This window comes from Heteronotia binoei, chromosome 7 (genome assembly GCF_032191835.1).
Source record: "Heteronotia binoei isolate CCM8104 ecotype False Entrance Well chromosome 7, APGP_CSIRO_Hbin_v1, whole genome shotgun sequence".
NCBI classification, from domain to species: domain Eukaryota; kingdom Metazoa; phylum Chordata; class Lepidosauria; order Squamata; family Gekkonidae; genus Heteronotia; species Heteronotia binoei.
Genome location: NC_083229.1, coordinates 1,282,536 through 1,292,667, shown reverse-complemented (window position 1 = coordinate 1,292,667; position 10,132 = coordinate 1,282,536).

Here is a 10,132-nt window from a genome sequence, read left to right as displayed (position 1 = left end):
CCCACAGGGCTCCATAAGAGGCATCACTTTTACAACCAGAAGGCCCCCATAAGCCCACCATCCCCCTGAAGCACCCCTCAAGCCCCCTCCCAAAAGCCCACCACCCCCACACAGCCAAACCCAAAGCCATGGAAAGAGTTGAGGGCAGGGCCAGAGACCCTCCTCTACCCGCAACACTTACTCTTCACCCGGGACTTCCGTCATCTTCCTGGTCCGTGGGGTTTCCAGCCCACTGATGGGAGTCCTGCTTCTCAAAACGTGAAGCTCCAGAAGACCCTATCTTGGCCTCCAGGCTGGACACGCTCCCCAAACAAATGCTCCTCTACGCCAGGGAAGCCCAACAGTCGCTGTGCGGGTTCGCGATCTGGGGCTCAAGTGACAATCCAAGAAGGGAAGCCCCCAAATCTGCTTTCCACGTTTATGAGGCCCCAATGCAGCCGGCAGAGGCTTCCTTCTGTGTGCCTGAGTGCCAGGACATGTTTCGAGAGCAGGACCACGCATTCATCCTCTCGCAGGGGCCACCCGAGAAACACCCGCAGGAGGGGGGCACAGGCGCTCACTCCCTTCTTTTGCAGCCTGCAAAGAGAAAGACAAGAAGTTCTTGAGATATCCTATCATGCGCCAGCCAAAGAACCAGGGAAAAGGGGGCAATCAAAAAAGCCTCCCCTGCAGTCAGGAGATCTGGGCAGAGACTTCAGAGAGGAGGAGGAGGAGGCGGCAGGCCCGAGCAAAGAGAAGAGGGCAGCAGCCACTTCTGGGAAGGCCTGGGCCACCTCTCGGAAGAGACAGCCTCTTCCAATGTAGCCTAGGCACACGCTGTGAGAAGGGGGTGGAGAATGTGCCAGAGCCAAGCTCCCCCCCCCCCCCCCACATTTAGCAGCATGCAGGGAACAGCCCAAGGAATAAGAACACAAGAGAAGCCATGTTGGCTCAGGCCAGTGGCCCCTCCAGTCCAACACTCTGTGTCACATAAGAGAAGCCATGTTGGATCAGGCCAATGGTTCCTCCAGTCCAACACTCTGTGTCACATAAGAACATAAGAGAAGCCATGTTGGCTCAGGCCAGTGCCCCCTCCCGTCCAACACTCTGTGTCACATAAGAGAAGCCATAATGGATCAGGCCAGTTGCCCATCAGTCCAACACTCTGTGTCACATAAGAACATAAGAGAAAGCCATGATGGATCAGGCCAGTGGCCCCTCCAGTCCAACACTGTGTCACATAAGAGAAGCCCTGTTGGATCAGCCAATGGCCCATCCAGTCCAACACTCTATGTTACATAAGAACATAAGAGAAGCCATGTTGGATCAGGCCAGTGGCCCCTCCAGTCTAACACTGTGTCACATAAGAGAAGTCATGTTGGCTCAGGCCAGTGACCCATCCAGTCCAACACTCTGTGTCACATAAGAGAAGCCCTGTTGGATCAGACCAGTGGCCCCTCCAGTCCAACACTCTGTGTCATGTAAGAACATAAGAGAAGCCATGTTGGATCAGGCCAGTGGCCCCTCCAGTCCAACACTCTGTGTCACATAAGAGAAGCCATGTTGGATCAGGCCAGTGGCCCATCCAGTCCAACACTCTGTGTCGCACAGTGGCCAATATATGTGTGTGTACACACACACACTGTGGTTAATAGCTACTGATGGACCTCTGCTCCATATTTTTATCCAATCCCCTCTTGAAGCTGGCTATGCTTGTAGCTGCCACCACCTCCTGTGGCAGTGAATTCCACATGTTAATCACTCTTTGGGTGAAGTACTTTCTTCTATCCGTTTTAACCTGACTGCTCAGCAATTTCATTGAATGCCCGAATGCCCACGAGTTCTTGTATTGTGAGAAAGGGAGAAAAGGACTTCTATCTCTACTTTCTCCATCCCATGCATAATCTTGTAAACCTCTATCATGTCACCCCACATGTTTCTCCAAGCTAAAGAGCCCCAAGCGTTTTAACCTTTCTTCATAGGGAAAGTGTTCCAACCCTTTAATAATTCTAGCTGCCTTTTCCTGGACTTTTTCCAATGCTATAATATCCTTTTTGAGGTGCGGTGACCGGAACGGTACACAGTATTCCAAATGAAGCTGCACCACCAGTTTAGACAGGGGCATTATGATACTGGCTGATTTGTTTTCAATCCCCTTCCTAATAATCCCCAGCATGGCGTTGGCCTTTTTTCATTGCAACCGCACACTGCCTTGACATTTTCAGTGAGTTCTCGACCACGACCCCAAGATCTCTCTTGGCCAGTCTCTGCCAATTCAACTGAACAGCTGGTCCTGCAGGGGAGGCTGCAGCCCAAAGGGGGCTGAGGAAGGGGGGGGGTGGAAGAGAGAGCAGAGGCTGCAGCCAGCCAGCCAGCGTTTGAGGCGGGGCAAGGCGACTTGGGAGCAGCAGGGGGCGGAGCGACACCCCCCAGGGCTGCAGGGGAAGCACCACATGGGGGGGCTGAGAGGCCAGCAGAAGGGGGAGGGGCTCGGGCGCCCGGGCAGAAGAGCAGGAGGAGGCGAGCCCAAGGGCACCAGCAGGGGCCTGGGTGGGGGGACCAGGAAGGGGGCGGAGAGACCGCCCCCAGAGCTGCAGGGGAAGCCCCACATGGGGGGGGGGGGGGCTGAGAGGCCAGCAGGAGGGGGAGGGGCTCGGGAGCCCGGGCAGGAGAGCAGGAGGAGGCGAGCCCAAGGGCACCAGCAGCTGCAGCCCCCTCCTTCCCCCCCAAGCAAGCCCTGCTAGGGCAGGAGCCAGGCCTCCAGCACAGAGCAGGGGGTGGGGGCGGGGGGTTTCATGCATTGCATTGCATTACTCTCTACCCACCCACGCCCAGGTCCCCGCCGCGCTCACCTGCTGCTGGGGCTCCTTCCTCCCGCGGCCGCCGCTTCCGGGTATTTAAGGCCCCGCCTCTCACCTGGCCGAGGGGGCGGGGCTTCCGCCCGGCCCCGCCCCTCCCCTGCTGGAGCCAGGCCCCTCCCCAGAGCAGCTGGAGCCCCTCCCAATAGGGGGCGCGGCCTCAAGGGGAGCCCCGTGCGCCTGCGCGCCAAAGCCTCGCCAGCCCTGCCCCCTCGAGAGCAGCCTGCTCCTGGGCCCCGCCCCCGGGAGGGCTGCCCTTGCGGGGAGGAGGAGGCGGGCAGCCTGCCAGCTCCGTCTCGGGACGGGTCCTGCCCCCCCACCTGAGAACTCCCGGCCCCGCCTCGCTGCAGGAGTGTCTTCCACGCCTTCCTCTTGGGGCAGCGCCCGTGGCACTCCTTGCCACCGGATCCTGGGGCTGAATTCCCACAGGCAGGCCTGAGCGGGCTGCACAGCCGCACCCACAAAAGACCCCCCTGCTGCCATGGTCACTCAGCCTCCAGGAGGACGCCCTGCTGCCCCCCCCCACTTTTCTCAGGGCCTTCTCGCCCCAGCCAGGCCCATGAGGGGAGCAGCCCCAACACACCACTCAGCCTCGGTCACAACCCAACCATGGAGCTAAGCCCAGCAATATAGAATTGAACTCTACCCCTCCGCCCATGCTACAGGGGGAGAGGGGCAGTGGAGTCAGGAGAAAAGCTCCAAAGACCCAACCCACAGCTGGGGGACTAGTGCCGGATTAGACCCTGTGGAGGCCCCTTGCAGGTTATCTCAGAGTGCCTGCCCCACAACCCCCACTGCAGCCTGCAGGCACCCTTTTAAAAGCCCCTTCCACTAAGCTGCGGGGGAGAGGCAGAGAGAGGCAAACTTGGCGACAACGCCAGCAGCAGCCGCGCCAGGCAAGTCGGGCAAAGAGCAGCTCAGTTGCTGGCTGCACATGCAGGCTGGGAGGGCTGTAAGCTGGGGGGGAAATGGGAGGAAAAGCCATCCCGGGGCCCATAGGCCAGTGTCTCCTTGGCCTAATTGTTAATCCGGCTCTGTGGGGGACAAGACTGGCTGAGACAGAAGAAAAGACTCCTCCTCGCTCAGGTACAAACCTGTTTGGGAGAAGACATGTCCCTCCTCATCAAAATACAACCCCCCCCCAACAAAAAACAACAAAGCCTCTGCTACAGTTAGGAGGATATTCAGTTTAAGATGCCGCAAGTGTGTTGGCTTTGCCTCCACAGGCCACCATAGCTGCCTCTGCAATCCCATCAGAGCATGAAGAGCTGGTCCCTCAAGAGGCCCCAGAACACCTCCTGAGCTGTTTTCCTGGTTAGTTGCCAGTGGGGGTTCCTCTCACAAGCACGGTTACACATGGGGGGGTGGGGGTCACACAGCTTTAGACAGGGCTTTTTTAGTAGCAGGAACTCCTTTGGATATTAAGCCACACCCCCTGATGCGGCCAATCCTCCAAGCGCTTACAGTAGGCCGTGTACGAAGAGCCCTGCAAACTCTGGGAGGATTGGCTACAACAAGAGTGTGTGGCCTAATATGCAAAGGAGTTCCTGCTACAAAAAAAAAAGCCCTGGCTTTAGAGAGGATGTGGGGGAGCGGGAGAAGACCCATTCACAGGGCCAGAAGGGCCTCATGCATCCCTGCGGGGAGCAGCCGTGGTGGCCCAATGGAAGAACCTCTGCGTTAGCACATGGAAGGTCCAAGCTTCAGTCCCCGGTAGCCTCTCCAGCTAAGGGTCAGGTGGCAAGTGATGGGAAGGCCTTCTCTCAACCTCACACCCCAGAAAGCCGCCGTCATTCTAAGTAGATTAGACTTAGCTTGATGAATCGGCAGTCTGGTTTAGTGTCAGCTTCACATGTCCGTGTGTTCTCACATTTCATAGTCTTCTGTGGGCCCAACTAGGACAGTACTGCAGCTGCCTTGCTGGGAACTAAATTCCCATGCGTGTGGGGGCTCAATTTGAATTGGGGCCAAGGCAGCTGCAGAAAAGCCCTGCGGGGTCAGACCAGTGGCCAGCCAATTCTTCTGGACAGACAACAACAGGACACAGAGGCCAAGGCCTTCTGAAAAGAACACCACAAGGAGGGTCCATCTAGTCCAGCCTCCTGTCTCACACAGTGGGCTCCCAAGATGGGAGCACATACAGCCGGGTCTCCGCGGACTGCACTGGCTGCCAGTGGTGTACCGAGTCTGTTACAAAGTGCTGGTTATCACCTTTAAAGCCCTATATGGCTGAGGACCTGCCTACTTGAGGGACCGTTTCTCCCCATATGAACCCCAGAGAGCACTGAGGTCAGTTGGAAAGAACCAGCTGAATATCCCTGGGCCAAGGGAGGCCAGATTGAAGACCACCCGGGATCAGGCCTTCTCCATTGCAGCCCCACTGCTGTGGAATCAACTCCCGGAGGAGGTGCGGGCCCTGCGATGTTTAGATCAGTTCCGCAGGGCCTGTAAGACCTACCTCTTCAAACTAGCCTTCACCTAATACTGAGCCAAGAAAGTTTCACTGGACATGTTTTAGCCACTGAATTTTATTAAGGACCTAAGTTATAGCACCACAATGTTAATTTTAATGCAAGTTGTTATTGATTTAATGATGATTTTATAATTGTAACTGTAATTACTATGTATGGTTTTATTGTATTTTATATAAGTATGCTGTGAGCCGCCCTGAGCCTGCCCTGGCGGGGAGGGCGGGATACAAATAAAAAGTATTATTATTATTATTCCTCTGGAGGGCCAGCAACAGGGCAGAGAAGCTGAGGCCTTCCCCTGAGAAGAGCATCAGAAGAGCCCTGCTGGATCAGACCAATGAGGGTCCATCTAGTCCAGCCTCCTGTCTCACACAGGGGCCAACCAGTTCCTCTGGAGGGCCAGCAACAGGGCAGAGAGGCCGAGGCCTTCCCCTGAGAAGAATATTAGAAAAGCCCTGCTGGATCAGACCAGGAAAGGTCCATCTAGTCCAGCCTCCTGTCTCACGCAGTGGCCAACCAGTTCCTCTGGAGGGCCAACAACAGGGCAGAGAGGCTGAGGCCTTCCCCTGAGAAGAGCATCAGAAGAGCCCTGCTGGGTCAGACCAGTGAGGGCCCATCTAGACCAGCCTCCCATCTCACACAGTGACCAACCAGTTCCTTTGGAGTGCCAACAACACAGCAGAGAGGCTGAGGCCTTCCCCTGAGAAGAGCATCAGAAGAGCCCTGCTGGGTCAGACCAGTGAAGGTCCACTTAGCCCAGCCTCCTGTCCCACACAGTTCCTCTGGAGGGCCAACAACAGGGCAGAGAGGCTGAGGCCTTCCCCCAAGAAGAACATCAGAAGAGCCCTGCTGGGTCAGACCAGGGAGGGTCCATCCATTCCAGCCTCCTGCCTCACGCAGTGGCCACTCAGTTCCAAGGGGGGAACAACAACAGGGCAGAGAGGCTGAGGCCTTCCCCTGAGAAGAACATCAGAAGAGCCTTGCTGGGTCAGACCAGTGAAGGTCCACTTAGCCCAGCCTCCTGTCTCACACAGTGGCCAGCCAGTTCCTCTGGAGGCCAGCAACAGGGCATAGAGGCTGAGGCCTTCCCCTGATGTTGCTTCCTGGCTCGAGTTCAGAAGTTGACTGGATGTGGAGGTTCCGTTCAGTGCCCAAGGGCTAGTAGTCCCTGACAGACCTCTACTCTGTGAGACTATCCAATCCACAATTTAAGCCGTTCATGTCATGCAGTGAATTCTGCATTGGGATCCCTCACTGTGTAAAGCAGGGTTTCCTTTTGTCCTTCCTTAACCTCCTGCCCATCAGCTTCATTAGATGCCCTCAACTTCTAGTATTTTGGGAGAAGGAGGAAAAAGTCCTCTTTGTCCACTCTCTGCACCCCATGCATCATTTAAAAAACTTCTCTCGTGTCCCCCCTCAGGCATCTCTTTTCCTCTCAGCCTTTCCTCCCCCTACAGCACTCTTCATCTGACCTGATGTGGTTCCGATGGTGTGTCCTGACTGGGTACACAAAGGTTTTCCCAGTGGGACAAAACCAGGGAAACCCAGACACCCCCAGATGTGGGGAAATGTAATGTGCAGCTAGGCCTGCATTTTAAACTGACTGCTGCCCTGTGGTCTCTGACCAGCCAGAAAGGTTGGGGGGGTGGGGAGAGATCTCGAAGTCCCACAGCAGTGATGCTTGTTCAGTGGGGAGCTGTGACCTCTGCCCCAGAAGCAGTTGCTTCTCCTCAGCTGATGAGTGGCCCACCAGACAGGACAGCATGTGATGCCTGGTTCCTGAAAATACTGTCCTCCACGTCTCCACCAACGAGGAGGCCGCTCTGAGGGCTGGGTGGAGGTTTAGATGCAGAGTGAAGAAAACACCACTTCCAGGGTGCAGTTTTTTACATGATTGTTATTTGATTTACTGGGGAGGGACAGTGGCTCAATCGCAGAGCATCTGCTTGGTAAGCAGAAGGTCCCAGATTCAGTCCCCAGCATCTCCAACTAAAAAGGGTCCAGGCAAGTAGGCGTGAAAAACCTCAGCAGGAGACCCTGGAGAGCCGCTGCCAGTCTGAGTAGACAAGACTGACTTTGATGGACCGAGGGTCTGATTCAGTAGGAGGCAGCTTCATATGTTCATATGTACCCTGGGAAATCCTATCCCAGTCTAAGCAGGGCTCTGGGCGATGTACATCAAAAGTAAAAACAGCATATAGATTAAAGCAATACAATAATACAAATTAAAACAATACACTTCTAAAACCCCGATGGTGTTTTGCCAATTTTGTTCTTCATCCAGAATATTGGAGAATAAGGGTGTCAAGGAAGTGTTTCCTGCCCATGATTTTACGTTATTTGGTGGCAGTAGCTTTCTATTGCTGTTGCTTCCTGGCATATATAATACATTTTGCAGGGGGTTGTTTGTTTATTACACAAAACCTTCGTGCGCAGAGACTCCATGAAAGAGATGCTGCATTCCTTTCCTCTCACTTTGAAGACCAGACACTTCTCAGGACTGCCATGGAGACTATTTGAAGTTTTGTTTTTAAGTAGAAAGACGCCTAGCAGCTGGAGGGGAGGGTGATAGAATCATAGAGTTGGAAGGGACCTCTAGGGTCATCTAATCCAACCCCCTGCACAATGCAGGAAACTCACAAACACCTCCCCCTAAATTCATAGGATCTTCATTGCTGTCAGATGGCCATCTAGCCTATGTTTAAAAATCTAGAATCCTAGAGTTGGAAGGGGCATCCAGGGGCATCTAGTCCAACCCTCTGCACCATGCAGGAAACTCACAAACACCTCCCTCTAAATTCACAGGATCTTCATTGCTGTCAGATGGCTATCCAGGCTCTGTTTAAAAACCTCCAAGGTAGGAGAGCCCACCACCTCCCGAGTTGGAAAGAAGAAGATGATATTGGATTTATATCCCACCCTCCACTCCGAAGAGTCTCAGAGCGGCTCACAATCTCCTTTACCTTCCTCCCCCACAACAGACACCCTGTGAGGTAGATGAAGATATTGGATTTATATCCCGCCCTCCACTCCGAACAGTCTCAGAGCGGCTCACAATCTCCTTTATCTTCCTCCCCCACAACAGACACCCTGTGAGGTAGGTGGGGCTGAGAGGGCTCTCCCAGCAGCTGCCCTTTCAAGGACAACCTCTGCCAGTGCTATGGCTGACCCAAGGCCATGCTAGAAGGTGCAAGTGGAGGAGTGGGGAATCAAACCCGGTTCTCCCAGATAAGAGTCCACACACTTAACCACTACACCAAACTGGCTCTCCAGGGTCATCTAGTCCTCCAGGGTCATCTAGTCCAACCCCCTGCATGATGCAGGAAACTCACAAACACCTCCCCCTAAATTCACAGATCTTCATTGCTGTCAGATAGCCATCCAGGCTCTGCTTAAAAACCTCCAAGGAAGGAGAGCCCACCACCTCCCGAGGAAGCCTGTTCCACTGAGGAACCGCTCTAACGGTCAGGAAGTTCTTCCTAATGTTGAGCCGGAACCTCTTTGGATTTAATTTCAACCCACTGGTTCTGGTCCTACCTTCCGGGGTCACGGAAAACAATTCCACCCCATCCTCTATAGGACAGCCCTTCAAGAACTTGAAGATGGTGATCCTATCACCTCTCAGCCGCCTTCTCTCCAGGCTATATATGGGAGCCTGTTTGAAATGCTTACCTATACTAACTGCCAAGCACAGTGTTTCAGTATCTGGCCCCACTATAAGTGGGCAGTTCTTATAAAAACGTCTTTTGCTGTGAACATGTGATCTCTTTCAATAAGCAGCTTATTTGATATGAATCAAAGAGGCTGAGTTGATGAGAACTGCACAAAAGCTGATGTGCTCATAGCACGGCCCACCAGATCTCATCTGCCCTCCACCAGGATTGCACGGTTCACTAAATCCAATTCACAGTCCTTGTTAGAATCAGTCATCTCCACCAGCCAAGTTCTTGCAGACACGGCCCATCCCACAGCTCAGGGGCCTAAGATGAGAAGGGGGATTGGGGCACCATCCCGGTTTTCCTAATCAGGCCATCTTTTTTCCTAGCCCCTGGGAGAAGGAAGGGTGACTTGACTCAACATCAGCATACCACAGGAGCATAAGAAAAAGGAAGAGATTATGCTGTATTGCAAATGGGGACGCACGAGGGCTGCTGTACCCAAGAGAAGAGGAAAGAAGGGCCTTGATGCCATCTGCTGGAGCCACCTGGAAATGAACCCTCCTTGCCGACTTGAAGCAGGAGATCCTTCGCCAACCAAGGAGCAGGGGTGGTGTGTGTGTGTGTGTGTTAATGTCTGTTCTCATAGCACAAAGTAGTCATCTCTTGATTGATGATTAAATCATTGAAGTTCATTAAACGGAGACCCCGCTTACAAGGGTAGCTGTTGCCACAAGCCCACTCCATTTGGGTTGCCTTGCACAAAACGTAGCTATACTGGATGTCTGCTGCCCCCAATGTTTTAAATGTTTTAAATGGTTCAATGTTTTAAATGGTTTAATGCTTAAATTTAAATGCTTTATGCTTAAATCCTATTTATGTTAGATTCCTGTGTTGTAAGCCGCCCTGAGCCACTTGTTGGGAAGGGCGGGATAGAAGTCATTAAATAAATAAATAAATAAAAACACCACATGCACAAGAGCATCAGAAGAGCCCTGCTGAATAGATATGGGAGGACCCATCTAGTCCAGCATCCCTTCTCACACAGTGGCCAACCGGTTACTCCAGAGGGTCAATAACAGGGCAGAGAGGCCGAGGCCTCCCCATGAGAAGAACATCAGAAGAGCCCTGCCGGATCAGACCAGGGAGGGTCCATCTAGTCCAGCCT